Consider the following 22208-nt stretch of genomic DNA (forward strand, 5'->3'; position numbering starts at 1 on the left):
TTTAGCAATTTCTTGTACATGACACTCGAAGTAGAGCTGAAAAAACAATTTAGATTGTGGGGGGAATCTCTCCTAAGGGTTCCACACAGTGTGGCATCTTCCAATGATTAGTGCAGATTCGTTTGAAACCTTCAAATTACATGTGTGAGTATTGACATTTTGATTTTTTTTCTTTTAAAATATTTTTTGTATTTCTAATTATTTTATCTACCCACACAAAGTTTAGAACTAGCTTGTTTTAATTTATTATAATTAAACTGTAATGTTCATTAACATATCATTGAATCTATGAATCTACTTGGAGAAATGAGCATTTTATCATATGAAGTATTAAAATTTATGAAAATGTCTTATTATTTTTTATTTAGAATCTACTTGATTTTTTTCCATTAGTGTTCTTTTAATCACCCTCTCTCTTTCCTTGTGTGTGTGTGTGTGTGTGTGTGTGTGTGTGTGTGTGTGTGTGATTATATTCACATTCATGTGTATGGCACAACATACCATGAATTGTATATAGAGGTCAGAAGAGAACCTTAAGTGTTGTTTGGGCCTTCCAGATCCTTTGACAAAGTGAGCTGGCTTGTGAGTTTCTGGGGAAATGCATGCCTTTACCTTCCTTTTTGTCACAAGAATGCTGGGACTACAGAGGCATGCGCTACTCTGTCCATCTTTGTGTAGATTCTGGGCATCTGACGTCAGATCCTTATATTTATGTCTCAGTGTTTTACCTACTGAATCATCTCTCAGATTCAATGTTATATATGTCTCATAAAGACCTTTCACATGTTTTCTTAAATGGATACCTATATATCTGCTGATTATTATTATAAATATGTTAATTTTCAAATGCCTTTTTCCAATTATTAATTGCTAGTACAGTCAGCCCTCAATTTCCATTGGGTCTTTATCAATAGACCCAACCAACTACAGCTAAAAGTACCCAGAAAAATTGCATCTGTACCAAACATATACTTATTTTTATTCATGCCACTATTCTATAAACAACATAGTATAACACAGCCTTTACATTTTATTAGGTAAACAAGTCAACCAGAGATGGTTTAAAGTTTACAGAAATGTGTGCTTTGATCATATGCAAACACTACTATTTTATATAAAGGATTTGAACATTGGAAGATGTTAGTATAAGTAGAGTTCCAAGGATATCACAGAATAACTGGATATTTAATAGAAATTGACTGTTCTATATTGGTCCTATAATGTGTGGCTTTATTAAACTCAATTGTAGATGTAGGGCACATTAAATGCCCATTGTATTTGCTACTCTGTGATTGAATTTTAGCCAGGATAACCTAAACTCTGGATGCCACCTCCAATGTTAGTTAATAACTTTTGATTTCTGCTTCTCTATGTATCATCCCACACACCACAGCCAAGGGATCTTGGAGACTACAGAGCTGCTGAGAGACGGGGTCTCTTCATTACGGTTTGCAGGAGTTTCTGTGCCAGCTTAGGCACCTGCTCAGTGATGCTAAATGAAAGAAAACTGATACCTTTGGGTCATGGGGATGCATTTTCAACAACAGATCAAATTACCTCAATGGAACAATGGAACAGGATAATAATTCTCTCCTAAAACCACTATAATTTTACTACTAGAAGAAATTAATGTTCAAATTTGATCAATATTAAATGAACTTGAAGTACATTTTAGAAAGAGAATCATTTATTTATAGCCTCCCAAACTTGCAAAGCTAACATTAAAAAGGAACAGAATGTAATAGGTAAGAGTTTGTTAGGTATTGGTACCTGTAAGCACAATACTTGGGTGGGTAGGAACGGAAGGATCAGGAGTTCAAAGCCAGAATCAATCAAACAATGAACTCCAGGTCAGCTTTTTTTACATGAGACTTTGTCTCAAAAACAACAAACCAAAGCACCACCACCAACAAATGGAACAAAACCAAGAATGTGTTAGGTGAATGACTCCAGGTGAGGCTGGTCATGTTGCTTGGCTGCTTGGCTAAAGGATCAGAACAGTAATCCAGTCAAAAGCCTCAGAGCCGGCATTCTGAGCAGCGCTGACATTTAGTAAAAGCAGCTCGAATCTCTACCCAAACCTATGACTGTGCGGCACAGAGTGGGAGCAATGTTGACTCAAGGATTGCTGGAGGACGGCAAAGGAAGTTAAAAGATTGACATGTGTGCCAGCACTGAGAGACAGCTCCTATTTATACAGCTCGCAGTTTCTTTAATTCTGTCTTAATGGTAGTATTTTGCACATTTAAAGACTTCCCCATAGTTAAGAAATGAAAAACTGACTTGAAACACAGTGATAATGGACTCACGTGCTTTCGGTGTGATGTAAGATGGTTTAGACTTCAAGGTTTATTTTGTCCTGAACCAGAGCCATTAATCTTCCTTCTTTATTCCCTTCCACTGCTGGGATACGACAAGGATTTTCTTTCACCTTGAAAAACTATACATGGTAGTGGGTTTCTTTGGCTTATTCCTGCAGTCTTAACATATCCTATGGAGTAAAAACAAATTGTGTTTTATTCTTCACTCCATTATATTCTTGAGAAATGGTCTTCAATTACAGATTTGATTCCTCTCCTGGTATTGGAAGATCATAAACAAATGTGTTTTTATGTTATTTTTCTTTAGTAGGCTTTATGTTTTTATCCTCAGCAACTGGACTAATTCAATAAGCAGCAGACCATAAGGCAGTGAATGGATACACTATTAATTTTTATTGCGAAAGTTTCTTTTATGTACTGTTTGATCTAAAGATGTTATTCACATTTTTATGATGACAGCAGCAGACTTGAAGCAGATCTAACTCCATAATTCTTATTGATAAAGCCTGGATATTTCAAACTTAGCAGCCCAAGGAATAACAATTGCTCACCAACCCGTTGATAACCTGGGAAGTCCAGGCTGTGAGAAGAGAGTGGAACAGGCACTCACCATTCAGCTGGCCAATGGGCAGGACACAGGTGGAAAGGGCGGAGGACAGTAGGAGTACAGGTTCAGGACAGGAGCTTGGAGATGACTAAATTTTTCTTTGTTCTCCTCTGAAATGAGGAATGTAAGCCTTTTTTTTTTTTTTTTTTTTTTTTTTTTTGGTTTTTTCGAGACAGGGTTTCTCTGTGTAGCTTTGTGCCTTTCCTGGAGCTCACTTGGTAGCCCAGGCTGGCCTCGAACTCACAGAGATCCGCCTGGCTCTGCCTCCCGAGTGCTGGGATTAAAGGCGTGCGCCACCACCGCCCGGCTGAGGAATGTAAGCCTTAAGAGCAGTTTTTTTTCTACATTGCTTTAATGCTGTGGTTACACAAAAATTGCAGATAAAGCAGGTCTCCAATAAAACAGGATGGTCAATCTGGAAGCAAATAAAAGGGGAATGAAAACAATGGATATAAGGGTTTTCTTAATCTCAGACAGACTGATGCCCTGGCTACATTGCCTGGGACATTTTGCATGAACTTTGCATTTGTAATTACAAATGTGGCAGAATCTTCTATCCTCAGTTCCTGACTCATCCAGGGCTAGTGATTAATATTCCCCTAAGACACCTGAGCAAAGACAGCAGTGGACAATTTATAATGCAGGAGGAGTGATATCAGTTAAAGCCTGGAAGGGATCATAGTATATCAGTTTGGCTGGTATTTATTGCAGAATCACTATGCACAAAATTTTACAGAAATGCAAATAAATACAGTATGGCATTTCTGGGAACTTAATCAGAGGAACAGCATCTATTCAAAGAAAGTTCATTCGTAGATAATTATGAAATGGCTGTTTAAACCTGTTATATGGTACATGTCTAACAACCAGCTTGAGTATTTCAAGATAAAATAGTACATTCTATGCTATGGTGGTCAGGATGTCACAATGGGCATTCCATTTATCTTGGAAGGTTGTTTAATCTTAAATAATTTTAGAACACAGAAGAAGAAGGTAAACACTGGAGGCATTTGAAGAAGAAGACATGCTTTAAGGTTGCATGGTCCATCTGCAGCTTCTTTTTAAGGAGGATGCAATAAATGATCTGAATGTCTCCATTAGTTACTATGTTGTGCCACACTCAATACATAATCAATATATGCTAGAAACCCATTTTTAGAAAGAGAAATGAGGCAAAAATATCATTATGAACACTTCTATGTCATATTTTCATATTTGGTCAACAGTCCTACCAAACTCAGGAAGATACAAAGCAATGAAAAGAATGTACATTAAAAAGCAATATACATTGGAGACCTGCTTCATCTGCAATTTTTGTGTAACCACAGCATATATATGTTTGTGGTAGATCAGCCTGAAATAATTTTAAGAATTTGTAATTCACACACTCAATAATTCAATATTTGTTTGAAGTATACAATTCAATACCTTTAAGTATATACACAGTCGTGCAACCATGTTCACTATGATCTACTTTTAAAATATTTTCATCAATCCCCAAATAAGCTAGTGTCATTAGCATCTCATCTGATTCCATGACCCTGCATGCAGCTTCATCATCCATCCATTTGCATTCCTGTCTATGTCTATGGTGGGCAGATCATGGTGGTGGACTAAACTGGACACAATGTGCTATCGGAACTCAGCTCCTCATGCTTTTGCAGAAAGTGTTCTTATTCACTGATCCATCTTTACAGCCTTTTCTTTTTTCTTTTTTCCTTTTCTTTTTTTCCCCTTTTGTATATGGTGTAAGGAGATCATCCTTTTGAATATGCCTATGCCCTTGTCTGAGAACTGTTGGTTCTAAAGAGCCAGTGAATTGTTCTGACAACCTTTGAAAATAATAAATGACATAAATATCAGATTTTATTTCTGAAGACAGAATCTTTTCTGTTTATTTATATTTCTACATTTTGATAGTTCTAGTGCTTCAGTAAATGAAGCTTTGTTGAAAATAATAAAATTTTGAAGCCTGAGATTTACCCATTTTTTTAAAATCCTTTGAGGGTCTTACAGGAATTTCAGAATCAGCTTATCAATTTCTGCAAAAATCCATGAGCAATCATTTTGGTGGATATTATGTCAAAGATCAAATTGCAGAGCAACACATTTAATAATATTGTTACCGTTTAAATTCTTTTTTTTCTCTTTCACTCAAAATAAACCCCCTTTGACAATCAGATAAACTACGTGGAATTACCTCATTAATTGCCACCATAGTATGTGGTACCTATCTACAAAACTGTGCATTTCTTTCAGATTTTCCAATTTTGTGGAGTACATTTTTTAATTTTTTTTTATTTTATAATTCTTTTTAAATTTTTTTTTAAATTTTATGTGCACTTTTTCCCCTACATGTATCTCTGTATAAGGATGCCAGATCTCCTAGAACTGGAGTTATAGACAGTTGCGATCTGCCATGTGGGTGCTGGGAATTGAACCAGGGAAGAACAGCTAGTGCTCTTAACCACTGAGCCATCTCTCCAGCCCTACCTTTGAAATTCTTAAAAATGAATGTCCATTCATACCATGTTCAATTTCTTTAAACTATGTTTTATTCTTTATTTTGAAATTAGCTTTATTCCTAAATACTTTGTTTTTATTTTTGATGCAAATATTCTCTAAATTTTATTTTTGAGCTAACTGTTGCTAGTACACAGAAATAAACCGTAAATTTTGATCCATGTTCTATAAACTTGATGCTTGATTTGTTAGTTTGAATATTTATATGGATACCTTAGAATTTTGTATATATAAGATCATGCTATCTAAAAATACATGTTGCACTTTGGTTGAAATTTTTTTTTGTGTGTATTCATATTTAATACATTTTTAATATATTAGGTTTTATCTCTGACATTTCACAGCTTTTAATGTCTCTTTTTCTTACATAATTTTCTTTGATATTAGATGAGTATTTTAGTGTAATCTTTTTAATTCCTGTAATAATACTCTTGTATTATAGTTTGTTCAGGGACTTATAATGTCTCTCTTATAAGAACGTACCTACTTTTATACAAAGGTTTTAGCATTATTATCATATAAGTTATCCCTGAATATGTTATAACTTATTGATTACAAAAGCTAAGAGAAAAGCAAGGTAAAAATACATAGTTATATAGTCTGTAATCTGAAAACTATTACTGTGTTTTATTTTCCCCATTTTCTCCTGTAGATATGAGCTGCTATTTGGTGTCATTTTATTACTCTGGTAAAGTATTACTCCAACACGTGTCCTTTGCATTATTATTTATTTGTCTTTTAAAAATGTATACTAATAATTTGATATGTGTATATAATGCTTTCTGGTCACCCCCATCCCTCTACATGTACTTATCATATCTTCTTTCTTCCTAACTTCCCACCTTTATGTCTTTTTTGTATTATTTTGCTTTTACTTTGTGACATAATAGGTTTAGCCAGGGCTGCATGTGTGGGTGTGGGCATGATGTTATCAACCAGTGCACGTGTAAATCATGGGTGTGCACATCACTGAAGACAATGACTTCCTCTTCTTTAACAACCTTAATTTGCATTTCCTCACTTGGGTGAGGTGGGGTCCCATAAGCCCTTCCCTTATCCACAATAGAATGTTTACTAGCTCAATCTCGTGGAAGCCTGATGCAGGCAACTATTGTGAGTTCATGAATGCCATAGTAATGTGCCAATAAGACAGCATTTCATGGCCTCCCTCCCTGTCTTTTGGCTCATATTCTTTCTGCTCCCCTCTGAGCTCTTCCCTGCACCATGGCAGGGGTGATGTGGGTGCTTGTTTAATACTGAACACTCAAACATCACTTTTTCTTAACACCTTGGCCAATCATGAGTCATTATATTATCATTCACTACATAGAGAAACTTCCTGACCAAGACTGAGAACAGTACTAGTCTATGGAATGTTATAGGTATGGGTAAATATTAAAGAGACAGTTCGATGAAATGTTCTCTTAGAAAAGCAAAAAGTAGTAGGTTCACTCCTATTGTTTATGAACTGTATGCCATGGGCTTTTATCCAGGTGCTCAGTATTAGGCATTCACTCCTCCCTCTTATGGAGTGGGATTCAGAACCAGCCAGAAACCAGTTGGTTACCTCTGTAACTGGTGTGCCACTACTATACCACTAAGAACCTCTCATTTGGCAAACCAGTCTTGTAGCACTGAAGAGTCTAAAGATGAGAAAGACCATTGCTGACTTTTCTTCCTAGTTGCCTGAATAACAATTTCCAGCAGTAGGAAGGTCTTTGACCAGGCAGGAAACTTTCAGCTTAGTTTCAGCATCATTTCTTTCAATTCTGCAACTGAAGAGTATGATGTTTACAGCAGCAGGGTCTCACAATCAAGTTATGGTGGGCAACCAATGACAATGGCTGAATGGTCTCAGGGTTCTTTGAAGTTTCCTGGTCAACAATTCCTATGGAAGTGTCCCATACCTGCATACCTGGCACTGGAATTAATGTTTAATAATTCTTGACTTCTGCGATTGGCTTTTATCCACCATACATGATACCCCTATTAAAAATGTTTTAAAAAATATTTCTAAATAAGTGTGCAAAGTAAAGTTCTTCCATCTAATTTCTTCATAATATTTACATTCATGCCCTTTGTTTTAAAATCCTATATCCCCATGTTTTATAGAACCAATGATACAAATATATTTTATACTACTTTATAAAATTTCTTTTAGTCAAGAGAAAAGAAGAAACATCCATGACTCTCCTTAAGATGACAGTATTATTTTAACTCCACTCTTTTATTCTTTTTAAAGATAATAATAATAATGGTTTCATTGCGGCATTTTGTCTTTTAGATTTTATGTATTTAAAAGTACGTGTCAGTGTCTGTGTGAATGTATGTGGATGCAAGAGTTCTTAACTGCTAAACCATCTCTCCGGCACCTCTTCATTGTTCTTATATCGCTTGTAGTACTGTCTGAAATCACTTGCTTTTCTTAGAGGTGTGTGTGTGTGTGTGTGTGTGTGTTTCTCTCTCTGTATATGGGTTTGTGTGTCTCTCTGTATGTATGTGTGTTTGTGTTCATGGTGTACGTGCATATATGCACTCGTGTTTACATCATACTCACCCACTGATGGGCTTGTGGATGTCAACCTTGGGCATCTTGCTTTGTTGCTTATCACCTCATTTTGAGACAGAGTGAACCTGGAGCTCACCATTTCAGCTAGACTCGATAGTAAGCAAACCTCCAGGATCCTCCTGCCTCCTTCCCTCAGTGATGAGGTTACAGATGCTCCACACCTGATTTTTGCATGGGTGCTAGGCATCCCAGGTGTGTTTTTGACTCTTGAGCAGCAAGCACTTTATTCACTGACCATTACACCAGTTCTTCCTTCATATTGTGTGTGTGTGTGTGTATGTATGTATGTGTGTTAGTGTATGTGTGTGAAGCTGAATTACTCACAGTGAATCTTCTTTTTCTATTTATCTGTGAATGCATTTGTATTTTCTTAATGTTTGAAAGATAACTTTATAGATGAAAGATTCTTAGCTAAGAGGTTTTGCCAGCATTTTGCAAATGTCATCCATTGCCTTCTGACAAAAGTTGCCCCTGATGTTAGAGTCACTGTGGTTCCCAGAGGGATACTTTTAAGATTTCTATTTGCCTTTAGTTTTTAGTAAAAAGCATCAGATTATCATGTTTTAAATAAAATATTTGGAAATCATGAAATTTTGGATGTGTCTTAAGTTTTTAAAAATAAAATTTGGAAAGTTACAGTGATCATATTTTAAAATTTTTTCTGTCTCTTGTTTTTGTCATCTACATTTGACATAACTATTTGATGGCATTTGTGATGGTGCCCTCCATTTTGATGAGGCTCCTATAATATATCTTCATTTTTCAATGGCATTTGTGACGGTAGCCTTCATCTCTATGAGGCTCTTATAGTTTGTCTTCACTTTTCATTCTCTTTGTTCTTAAGAGTATACCTACTCCATCTATCTTTAAGTTTCTGGGGTTGTCTTCTGCAGGCTCATGCCTACTGCTTAGTTTCTTGTGGACTGTTTAATTGCTGTACACAGGCAATAGCAAGGTAGCTTTATGAAGGAGCAAGGTAAATTGTATATTACACAGAAGTTCACTTAGGAATCCAGGAACACCAGAAATAAGTAGACTTCTGGATTCAAATAAACCTGAAGGACTGTCCTCACTGATTGCCACCAGCAACTAGATATTACCGTGGATCACCGATGACCAGAGAGCATTGGAAACACATGAGAAATCAAACTATAAATTAGCCTACATCCTCTGAAATCCTAGTGTGATTCCAGTAAAATTAGACAATCTGATAACATGGTCAATGAAAGTTTACTGTAATTCTTGTGCCTTCTCTTTTTAAAAATAAGCCATATTTTAGTATCATTATCAATACATTTTGTCTACATATGAATGTTTCCCTGTGACATTTCCACACTGTATACACTTTGCTATATCACTTTCCAACCACTTTTTCACTCTCTTTTCACTACCTTTTCCTGTCCTATAGCTCCCTTACCTTCCTCTAATAGGATCTTTAATACCTTTAAATTATTTGGAACAAGACTAGTATGTACGGGTGTTTGTGTGAGCGAGGGCACAGCACATGTGCGTTTGTGTGTAAACATGTGTAGAGGTCAGAGGATAACTTCAAGTTTTGTTTCTCAAGCACTGTACCCCATAGTTTCCTATTTTTTTTTTTTTTTTTTGAGACATGGTCTCTCACTAGCCTGGAAGTAAGCCAAGTACGCTAAGCTGGTGGGCCACCTTTCCAGTCCTGGGATTATAAATATTTATCACCATGTCTGACATTTTAAAAGGGTTATAGAATCAAACTTAGGTTCTGTGTTTTCAAGGCAGACATTTTATCAACCACCTGAGCTAGTTCCCCGGTCCTTTCCCCTGATTTAGCTTCTGTACATGTGAGAAAGCTTGGGGTGCTTGCCTTTCTGCACCTGACTTATTTCACTTAGCACAAAAACTTCTAACTCCACCCATTTTTCATGCAAATGATATTTCATTCATGTTGTCTATATTCATTGGTCTGTTCACAGGTACTAGATGGGTCCCCACACTAGGCTATCATGAGTAGTACCACAATACTAATGGGTACACAAGAATCCCTCATGCATGCTGATTTTTTGGGGGAGGCCAGTGGGACTGGTGGCATAACTGTAGCTCAGAAATAAAAGCAAGGCTAACACTCAGACTGTATCATAGTAGATAGCCATAGCACCACAAGGTCACAGTCAACAGAGCAGATGCAGCCCGCATTCATCTGACAGAGAATTAAATCCAGAATATGTGAAGCACTCAAAAAACAATTCCCCTACAAAACTATCTAGTCTGAAGGACTGTTATAAAACAAATGAACAAACACAAATGCTGAGAAGGATTGAGCTGAAGGAGGAGGCAGCCTTTATACTTTGTTGTTGGCAATATAAATCAAATTCATACTGCGCTTGTGGAAAACAGGACTGAGGTTCCTCAGAAATCTGAAAATACAACCATACACTTGTGCAGAGGTTCCGGACACTCTCTTATGCACAGGTTCTGAGGACATTCCAGTGTGTTTTCCTTCAGAGAACATTCCAATGGTATTTCATCTTACAAAGTCTTCCAGTCCAGTCTGTGCTTCCCATATGCTTAAGGGCATGTGGCCAGCCACTGGCAGATAAACAACCTATTAGTTAGTTCTGGTCCACAAAAGATAGTGACCCTTCCTCCAACAGCAGTCAACTGCCAATAGCTCCTTTACTAGGGATGGGGACTCTGAGAGTTCTCTATGTTCATTATGGAATTTAACTGGCTTGATTCTGTATTGCACTTGTGTAGGTAACTGCAGCTACTGCCATCTGTGGACTGTTAGAGTCATGTTGAATTAGAAGCGAGCACTTCACAGACATCCTCTCTATATGCCAGTTCTTAAATTCTTTAAAATTTTTTTTTCATTTTTTAAATTTATTTATTAAATTTAATTTTACATATCAGCCACGGATTCCCTTGTTCTCCCCCCTCTTCCCCTCCCCGCCTTCGCCCCAGCCCACCCCCATTCCCATCTCCTCCAGGGCAAAGACTCCCCTGAGGATTGAGTTCAACCTGGTAGATTCAGTCCAGGTAGGTCCAGTCCCCTCCTCCCAGGCTGAGCCAAGTGTCCCTGTATAAGCTCCAGGTTCCAAACTGCCAGTTCATGCACTGAGGACAGGACCCAGTCTCACTGTCTGGATGCCTCCCAAGCAGATCAAGCTAATCAACTGTCTTATTTATCCGGAGGGCCTGATTCAGTTGGGGGCTCCTCAGCTATTGGTTCATAGTTCATATGTTTCCTTTCGTTTGTATATTTGTCCCTGTGCTTTTTCCAACCTTGGTCTCAACAATTATTGCTCATACAAACCTTCCTCTTTCTCAACAATTGGACTCCTGGAACTCTACCTGGGGCCTGACCTTGGATCTCTGCATCCGGTTCCCTCAGTCATTGGATGGGGTTTCTAGCATGACAATTAGGATGTTTGGCCAGGTGGCCTTCGAATACTTCAGAGATCTATTTAGAGGGCCTGATCCGGTTGGGGGCCCCTTAGCCTTTGGTTCATAGTTCATGTGTTTCCATTCATTTGGCTATTTGGTCCTGTGCTTTATCCAACCTGTGTTTCAACAATACTCGCTCATATAAACCCTCCTCTTTCTTGCTAATTGGACTATCGGAGCTCCACCCCGGGCCTAGCCGTGGATCTCTGCATCCAGATTCTTCAGTCCTTGGATGGGGTTTCTGGCATGACTATTAAAAGAAAGCATCTTCAACAAATGGTGCTGGCATAACTGGATATCAACGTGTAGAAGGCTGCAAATAGATCCAAATCTGTCACCGTGCACAAAACTTAAGTCCAAGTGGATCAAGGACCTCAACATAAATCTAGCTACTCTGAACCTGCTAGAAGAGTAAGTAGGAAGTAGTCTTGAATGCATTGGCATAGGAGATCACTTCCTAAATATAACACCAATAGCACAGACACTGAGACAAACAATCAATCAATGGGACCTCTTGAAACTGAGAAGCTTTTGTAGAGCAAAGGATACGGTCAACAAGGCAAAGCGACAGCCTACAGAATGGGAAAAGGTCTTCACCTACCCCACATGTGACTGAGGACTGATATCCAGAATATATAAGGAACTCAAGAAATTAGGCATCAAAACGACCAACAGTCCAATTAAGAAATGGGCTATAGAACTAAACAGAGAATTCTCAACAGAGGAAACTCAAATGACTGAAAGACATTTAAGGAATTGCTCAACATCCCTAATCATCAGGGAAATGCAAATCAAAACAACTCTGAGATACCACCTTATGCCTGTCAGAATGGCTAAGATCAAAAACACTGAGGACACTTTATGTTGGAGAGGATGTGGAACTAGGGGAACTCTCCTCCATTGCTGGTGGGAATGCAAGCTTGTACAACCAGTTTGGAAATCAATATGGTGCTTTCTTAGAAAATTGGGAATTAATCTCCCTCAAGATCCAGCTATACAACTCTTGGGCAATTACCCAAGAAATGCTCAATCATACCACAAGAGCACTTGCTCAGCTATGTTTATATCAGCATTGTTTATAATATCCAAAACCTGGAAACAACCTAGATGCCCTTCAACTGAAGAATGGATAAATAAATTGTGGCACATATACACAATGGAATACTACTCAGCAGAGAAAAACAATGACATCATGAGATTTGCAGGCAAATGGATGGATCTAGAAAAAATCATCCTGAGTAAGGTAACCCAGACTCAGAAAGACAAATATGGTATGTACTCACTCATAGGAGGATACCAGAGGTAGAACAAGGATGACTGGACTGCTACTCACGTCACCAGAGAGGCTACCTGGAAAACAGGATCTCAAGAAAGACACGAGGATCACCTAATGACAGAAAAATGGCTGAGATCTACATGAGCAACCTGAACATGAGTGGGAGTTTTGAAGGGCAAGGGTTGAGGGAAAGAGAGCCTGTGGGAGCGGGAGATCCCAGCTGGATCAAGAACAGAGAGGGAGAACAAGGAATTGGAGACCATGGTAAATGAAGACCACATGAGAAAAGGAAGAAACAAAGTGCTAGAGAGGCCCACAGAAATCCACAAAGATACTCCCACAATAGATAGCTGGCAATGGTTGAGAGACAGCTGGAACTGACCTACTCTGGTGATGGGATGGCCAAACACCCTAAAAAATTTTTTTATTAAGAAAATTTTTCATCATTTTACATACCAATCAACGATCCCCCTCTTCCCTCCTCCCACCCCACCAGCCTTAGCCACCAACCCACTCCCCACTTCCCCCACAAGAAGGCAAGGCCTCCTATGGGGAGGTGCATTGAACAGAGGCAAGTCCAAGCCCTTCCCCCTACCTCAAGGCTGCACAAGGTGTCCCAACATAGGTAGTGGGCTCCAAAAAGCCTGCTCATGCACCAGAGATGGATTCTGATTCTACTGCCACCGCCCCCCCCCCTACACTCACCAAGTAGATCAATTTACACAGTTGTCTTGCTATGCAGAGGGCCTAGTCCAGTCCTATGAAGGCTCCACAGCCTTTAATCCAACTTTCATGAGTTTCCACTAGTTTGGTTTGGTCATCTCTGCAGGTTTCCCCATAATGATCCTAATGCACTTGCTCATAGAATCCCTCTTCTCTCTCTTTGACTGGACTCGTGGAGCTAGGCTGGTGCTTGCCCGTGGATCTCTGCATCTGCTTCCATCAGTCATTGGAGAAAAGCTCTGTGATGACAGTTAGGGAATTCACTTATGGAGATCTCATCTATTTCCCCTTCCCAGAGAGATGCATGCATCCCTCTTTGGGTCTTCCTTGTTAGCTAGCTTCTCTGGAGTTGTGGATTGTTTTCTTGTTATCCTTTGCTTTACTTCTAATATCCATTTATGAGTGGGTACATACCATGTTTGTCCTTCTGAGTCTGGGTTACATCACTCAGGATGATATTTTCTAGTTCCATCCATTTGCCTACAAATTTAAGGATGTCATTGTTTTTCTCTGCTGAGTAGTACTCCATTGTGTATATGTACCACATTTTCTTAATCCATTTTTCAGTTGCGGGACATATAGGTTGTTTCCAGGTTCTGGCTATTACAAATAATGCTACTGTGAACATAGTTGAGCATGTGTCGCTGTGGTATGATTGAGCATTCCTTGGGTATATGCCTAAGAGTGGTATAGCTGGGTCTTGAGGTAGATTGATTCCCAGTTTTCTGAGAAACTGCCACACTAATTTCCAAAGTGGCTGTACAAGTTTGCACCCCCACCAGCAGTGGAGAAGTGTTCTCCTTGCTCCACATCCTCTCCAACATAAGCTTTCTGCAGTGCTTTTGATCTTAGCCGTTCTGACAGGTATAAGACTGTATCTCAGAGTCATTTTGATTTGCATTTCCCTGATGACTAACATGCTGAGCAATTCCTTAAATGTCTTTCAGCCATTTGAAATTCTTCCTTTAAGAATTCTCTGTTTAGCTCTATAGCCAATTTCTTAATTGTATTGTTTGTTATTTTGATGTCTAGTTTCTTGAGTTCTATATATATATTTTGGAGATCAGCCATCTCAGATGTGTGGTTGGTAAAAATATTTTCCCATTCTGTAGGTTGTTGTTTTATCTTATTTACTATGTCCTTTGCCTCACAGAAGCTTCTCAGTTTCAGGAGGTCCCATTTATTAATTGTTGCTCTCAGTGTCTGTCTACTGGTATTATATTTAGGAAGTGGTCTCCTGTGCCAATGCATTCAAGACTACTTCCTATTTTCTCTTCTATCAGGTTCAGTGTAACTGGTTTTATATTGAGGCCTTTGATCCACTTGGACATGAGTTTTGTGCATGGTGATAGATCTAGATATGAATCTACTTGCAATCTTATACATGCTGACATCCAGTTATGTCAGCACCATTTGTTGAAGATGCTTTCTTTTTTCCATTGTACAGTTCTGGCTTCTTTGTCAAAAATCAGGTGTTCGTAGGTGTGTGGGTTAATGTCACAGTCTTCAGTTTGATTCTATGGGTCCACATGTCAGTTTTTAAGCCAATGCCAAGCTGTTTTTATTACCATAGCTCTATAGTAAAGCTTGATGTCAGGGATGGTGACACCTCCAGAGGTGGCTTTGTTTTGTGTTCAGGATCCTTTTAGCTATCCTGGGTTTTCTGTTTTTCCAAATGAAGTTGAGTATTGTTCTTTCCAGGTCTGTGAAGAATTGTGTTGGGATTTTGATGGGTATTGCATTGAATCTGTAGATTGCTTTTGGTAAGATTGCCATTTTTACTATGTTAATCCTAACTATCCATGAGCATGGCAGATCTTTCCATTTTCTGGTATCTTCTTCAATTTCTTTCTTCAGAGACTTAAAGTTCTTGTCACACAGGTCTTTTACTTGCTTAGGTAGAGTTACCCCCAGATATTTTATATTATTTGTGGCTATTGTAAAGGGTGATGTTTCTCTGATTTCCTTCTCAGCCCCTTTGTCATTTGTATATAGGAGGTCTACTGAGTTTTTGAGTCAATCTTGTATCCTGCCACATTACTGAAAGTGTTTATCAGCTGTAGGACTTCCTTGGTCAAATTTTTGGGGTCACTAATGTATACTATTATGTCATCTGTAAATAGTGAAAGTTTGACTTCTTCCTTTCCAATTTGTATCCACTTGATCTCATTTTGTTGTCTTATTGCTCTAGCTAGAACTTTAAGTACTATATTGAATAAATATGGGGAGAGTGGACAGCCTTGTCTTGTTCCTGATTTTAGTGGAATTGCTCTGAATTTCTCTTCATTTAATTTGATGTTGGCTGTTAGTTTGCTGTAAATTGCATTTATTATGTTTAGGTATGTACCCTGTATTCCTGATCTCTTCAAGACCTTTAATATGAAGGGGTGCTGGATTTTGTTGAAGGCCTTTTCAGCATCTAATGATCATGTATTTTTTTCTTTCAGTTTGTTTATATTGTGTGTTACATTGACAGACTTTTGTATGTTGAACTAACCTTGCATCTCTGGGAGAAAACTTACTTGGTCATGGTAGATAATTTTTTTTTGATGTGTTCTTAGAGTCTGTTTCCCAAAATTTTATTGAATATATTTGCATCAATGTTCATGATGGAGACTGTTGTGCAATTACCTTTTTATTTTCATCTTTGTGTGGCTTGGGAATCAGAGTAAGTGTAGCCTCACAAAAGGAGTTTGGTAATATTCCTTCTGTTTCTATTGTGTGGAACAATTTGAAGAGTATTGGTATTAATTCTTCTTTGAAAACCTGGTAGAATTCTGCATTGAAACCATGTGATCTGGAGCTTTTCTTGGTTGGGAGACTTTTAATGACTGTTTCTATTTCCTTAGGGGTTATTAGTCTATTTAAATTTTTTATCTGGTCTTGATTTAACTTGGGTATGTGGTACCTATCCAGAAAATTGTCCATTTCTTTTACATTTTCCAGTTTTGTGGAGTACATGTTTTTGAAGTATGACCTGATGATTCTCTGGATTTCCTCATTGTCAGTTGTTATGTCTCCCTTTTTATTTCTGATTTTGTTAATTTGGATGATTTCTCTCTCTGTCTTTTGGTTAGTTTGGCTAAGGGCTTGTCTATCTTATGGATTTCCTCAAAACAAACAAACAAACATTCAAACAAACAAACAAACTCTTTGTTTCATTGATTCTTTGATTGTTCTTTGTTTCTATTTTGTTGATTTCAGCTCTCTATTTGATTATTGCCTGGCATCGATTCCTCCTGTATGAGGTTGCTTCCTCTTCTAGAATTTTCAGGTGTGCTGTTAAGTCATTAGTGTGAGATTTCTCCAACTTCTTTATGTGGGCATTTAGTGCTATGAAATTTCGTCTTAACACTGCTTTCATAGCATTTCAGAAGTTTGGGTATGTAGTACATTCATTTTCATTGAACTGTAGGAAGTCTTTAATTTCTTTCTTTATTTCTTCCTTGACCCATTGGTGATTCAGTTGAGCATTATTCAGTTTCCATGAGATTGTAGGCTTTCTGTAATTTTTGTTGTTGAAATCTAACTTTAAGCCAGAATGGTCCTATAGAATAGAGGAGGTTATTCCAATTTTTTGTATCTGTTGAGATTTGCTTTGTGACTGAGTATATAGTCGATTTTAAAGAAAGTTCCATGCTGTGGGATGGTCTGTATGTCAAATTGCTCTGATTGGTCAATAAATAAAACACTGATTGGCCAGTGGCCAGGCAGGAAGTAGGTGGGACAAGGAGAGAGGAGAATTCTGGGAAGCAGAAGGCTGAGGCAGAGAGACACTGCCAGCTGCCGCCATGACCAGCAGCAAGTGAAGACACCAGTAAGCCACCAGCCATGTGGCAAGGTATAGATTTATGGAAATGAATTAATTTAAGCTATAAGAACAGTTAGCAAGAAGCCTGCCACGGCCATACAGTTTGTAAGCAATATAAGTCTCTGTGTTTACTTGGTTGGGTCTGAGCAGCTGTGGGACTGGCAGGTGACAAAGAGTTGTCCTGACTGTGGACAAGGCAGAAAAACTCTAGCTACAGTTCCATGAGGTGCTGAGAAGAAGGTATATTCTTTTTTGTTAGGATGGAATATTCTGTAGATATCGATTAAGTCCATTTGAGTCATAACATCAGTTAGGTCCCTCATTTGTCTATTTAGTTTTGATCTGGAAGATTTGTCCAGTGGTGAGAGTAGGGTGTTGAAGTCTCCCACTATTAATGTGTGTGATTTAAGCTTTAGTAATATTTCTTTTACATATGTGGGTGCCCTTATATTTGGGGCATAAATATTCAGAATTGAAACTTCTTCTTGGTGGATCTTTCCTATGATGAGTATGTAATGTCCCTCTTGATATCTTTTGACTGATTTTAGTTTGAAGTCTATTTTGTTGGATATTAGGATAGCTACACCAGTTTGCTTCTTAAGACCATTTGATTGGAAAAACCTTTCCCAGCCTTTTATTCTGAGGTAGTGTCTATCTTTGAAATTGAGGTGTATTTCTTATATGCAACAGAAAGATGGTCCTGCTTTCATATCCATTCTGTTTGCCTGCATCTTCTAGTCAAATTAAGTTGATATTAAGGGATGTTAATGACCAGTGATTGTTAATTCTTGTTATCTTTTGGTGGTACTGTGTGTGTATTTTTCTCTTTGGGATTACTGCTGTGTGGTTATCTGTTGCCTATGTTTTCGTGGGTATATCTGACTTCCTTAGGTTGGAATTTTCCTTCTAGTGCTTTCTGTGGGGCTGGATTTGTGGATAGGTATTGTTTATATCTGGTTTTGTCTTGGAATGTCTTGTTCACTCTGTCTGTGTGATTAAAAGTTTTGCTGGGTATATTAGTCTGGGTTGGCATCCATTGCCTCTTAGTGTCTGCATTACATCTGTCTAGGACCTTCTGGCTTTCAAAGTCTCCATTGAGAAGTCGGGTGTTATTCTGATGGGTCTACCTTTATAAGTCACTTGGCCTTTTTTCCTTTGCTGCTCTTAATATTCTTTCTTTATTCTGTATGTTTAGTGGTTTAATTATTATGTGGTGAGGAATCTTTATTCAGGGGCATTTGGTCTATTTAGTGTTCTGTAAGCTTCTTGTATCTTCATAGGCATTTCTTTCTTTAAGTTGGGAAAATTTTCTTCCATGATTTTGTTGAATATATTTTCTGTGCCTTTGAGATGGTATTCTTCTCCTTCTTCTATCCCTATTATTCTTAGGTTTGGTCTTTTCAATGTGTCCCAGATTTCCTGGACATTTTGTGTTATGACTTTTTTGGTTTTGCTGTTTCTTTTGACTGACAAATCTATTTCCTCTATTGTATCCTCTACACCAGAGATTCTCTGTTCCATCTCTTGTATTCTGTTGGTTATGCTTGCATCTCTGTTTTCTGTTTATTTACTTAGTTTTTCTATTTCCAACATTCCCTCTGTTTGTGTCTTCTTCATTGTTTCTACTTTACTTAAACTGCTCCCTTTACATGTTGAATTGTTTTTTCATGGTTTTCTTGGCTTTCTTTAAGGGATTTATTGATTTCTATCATATTTTTGTTTGTCTTTTAACCTCAATTTCTTTATTGATTTTTTTCCAATTTTGTGTTTGTCTTTCCCTCAATTTCTTTAAGGAAATTTTTCATTTTCTCTTTAAAGACCTCTAGCATCTTCATGAAGTTATTTTTAAATCATTTTCTTCTGCTTCTTCTATATTGTGATGTTCAGGTCTTGCTGTTGGAGGAGTGCTAGGTTTTGGTGATGCCATATTACTCTTTATGTTGTATGTATTTTTGCACTGATGTCTACCCATCTCTTCCTCCAATACGTATAGTAGGTGCCTGTGTCTGATTCTTTCAGCAAAGTTCCCTGTGCCTTGGATGTTGGGATGTTGATATAGATGACACATCCACAGCCAAGCACTCAGTATTCAGACCAAGCACTTTGGCCAGTTGTGAGTCTCCAAATTAACTACTGCAACAAGAAGCTTTCCTGAATATTGTCAACAACAGCATAAATATTTCAAATGCAGTTTGACAACACAACCACTTAGCAAAACAGCATTTAGGTTCCTTCATAGGTCTGCAGTCTTCTTAGTCCTGGGTTTTTGACTAGACTTTTTGTACCTGGAATGAAGTCCTTCCTCTGGAGTATACCTTATAACAAATCAGATTGTATTTGGCTACTCCCATAACCATCATGACACTGTTATACCAGTGGATACATCTGGGAGGGCATGTCAGTATTTTAATATGCAATATGCTAGCTCTGGTTTTGATCACACAATATTTTTTCTCTCAAAGCAGCCTGCAAAGCACTTCTAGAACTATGACAACTACTCACTAGGGAGATTTACTTAATTTGTTGAAGATTACTTTCTCTGTATTGTGCATTTAAAAGAAACGGTACTGAAGCTGTAAACCACCACAGTTATTACTTTTTTAGTACATATACTAATATCTACACTTAAGACTGATGCCAGTGAGGAAGATGCACATTATTGTAACTGCTTTCCTATCAAACAGAGTTTAAATGGCAAAAACACTTCCATGTATAATTAATGTTTTGCATTCTTAGATAGGAAAATAGATTTTGGATTTTTCAATGGTCACAATCTTATTATATGAGATATGAAAATCAGAGAACCCTTTCTAGCTGTGTGAGAAGAACTTGACACTCCTTTGCTGGCTGGAGGTGTTTTTGTCTATGTATAGAGAATATGAAAGATGTCTAGAAGCTAAAAGTTCCCTTATATGTTGCAAGTCAGCAAGAAAATGAAGGAATACAAATGAAGACAATTCAGTTCTGCAATATAAAACAGTTCTGCGAATGATGAAGCGAATGATGAGAGAAGGTGGAATATATGTGTATGTGTATGTGTATATATACATGTATATCTTGTGTGTCCATACATTTTTTATCTATTCAGGTATATGAAATACAATTTAAATTAAAATTGTGATATAAAATTCAGTGGTGTTTTATTACAACAGAACTCATAGTTTCTTTCCTAAGGGCATATGTCTTTGAAGGATAACCTTAAAACAATAAATGATTGTTAATATGTACTACATAGAATTGATATTCATTGTACTGTTTTCTCTACATTTATGTATAGTTGAAAATTTCCATAATCAAAATAGAAAGAAAAGAATGTGCTGGAGTTCACAATGTCACACATGACATAGTAAATTTCATGGAGCTTAAAATTTTGAAATTGTCAGAAGGATATTAAACTTTAATTTTATCATGTCACATTCTTTGACATCTTTGTGTGTGTGGAAGGTATATGCCCTGTATGTCATTCAGTCAAAAGCACAGTATCAAGAGATCTTGTCTTCAAAATCAGTAAAACCCTAGATGTTCGTATTAGCTGATAGGGAAGAAACATGTGAAGCATTGAAATTAGAGAGCCAGGATGAATACCAATTCATTACATAAGATGTATGCAGGTCTCAATATTTGCACATGTAGATAGGTATGGCTGTTTAAAGTCTATTTCTTTTTAAATGTTTTTCTCCTTTGTGACTTTTTTTTAAAGAAAAAAGAGTAAATAGTATCCTTGTCAATATCTGTGTGTATTATTTTTGCTTTAAAAAAGTCTTTACTATTCAGTAAGATTATTAATTTAAGGATAGCCAAATTACACTTCTACAGTTTCAGAAAAATTAATGGAGTAATGAAAGAGTACATTACAATTTAATAACCTTTAAAAAATCGAATTGGTGTATCTTGGGTAGGAGACAATCAAATGGATATGATTTTAATATTTACTAACGAGCTAATGAGAAAACCAGCTCAAGCCAACCCGATGCTTTGATTTTTTCTTTATTACTTTGCTCTATATTAGGGCAGATAAGAGTCAAGCACCATTTCTCACCTCATAGTTTTATCTGTCAAATTCTATTTCTCCAAAATTAAATGTGAATACAATCCTATTTTGTTGGGAATGAGAAGCATACAGTCTAGTGTTATAATTTATTCCACACCCCTTTGAAATGAAAGAATAATGAGTCATTGGAGCATCCATGCTTTTCTAGTTATCCTTTCAATGTCATACCTCACCCTATCAAAAGTTCCAGACCTGCTTATCTGTCACTAATGAGAACTTTTTTTTTCTAACCTTGGTGCTCACATTACCACTGTCTATAAACAGTGTCTATGTGTTGGAACCTTTATTTTCATAGCATTGAGTATTATTAAAACCTAATGACATTAACTGTAGCAGTGATGTCTTCTCTGGAAAGATATTTTGAAAACACAGTAAATTTCAGGGTTGAGTTTTTTTCTTCATCCCCAGAACAGATGTTGGTTAATGACTTCTGACCTGAACAGTTTCCTCAGAACACGGAGTTACAGTTGTGTGTTCATTTCCCAAGGTAAGACATGGTTTGATCTATTATTAAAAAATAATTTTTCTATCCCAGTTACCAACTATTTATTTGGTCTGCTGTAGAAAAGCTATCTGTATTTGTATGCTACATTTAAAACTAAACCAGATAATCAAAAACCCTGGGAAGACTTCCTTGAAGTGTACAATGTTTCTTAGTATAACATTTTCACTCATATAGAATTTTCACTCATTTCTTAGTATAACATTTTCACTCATTTAGAATGTGGCTAAATAGGATGTGTCCATCAAATCTCTCTTCTCAGGAATCATGGTACCCTGCAGAAGAGGAGGCAGAAAAAGTGTGAGAGCCAGAGGAGATGGAGGACACCAAAATAACTAAATCCACATGAGTAAAGCTCATATGAACTCACAGAGAATCAAGCAGAATGCACGCATCTGCAGC

Source organism: Peromyscus maniculatus, chromosome 2 (genome assembly GCF_049852395.1).
Source record: "Peromyscus maniculatus bairdii isolate BWxNUB_F1_BW_parent chromosome 2, HU_Pman_BW_mat_3.1, whole genome shotgun sequence".
Taxonomy (NCBI): Eukaryota; Metazoa; Chordata; class Mammalia; order Rodentia; family Cricetidae; genus Peromyscus; species Peromyscus maniculatus.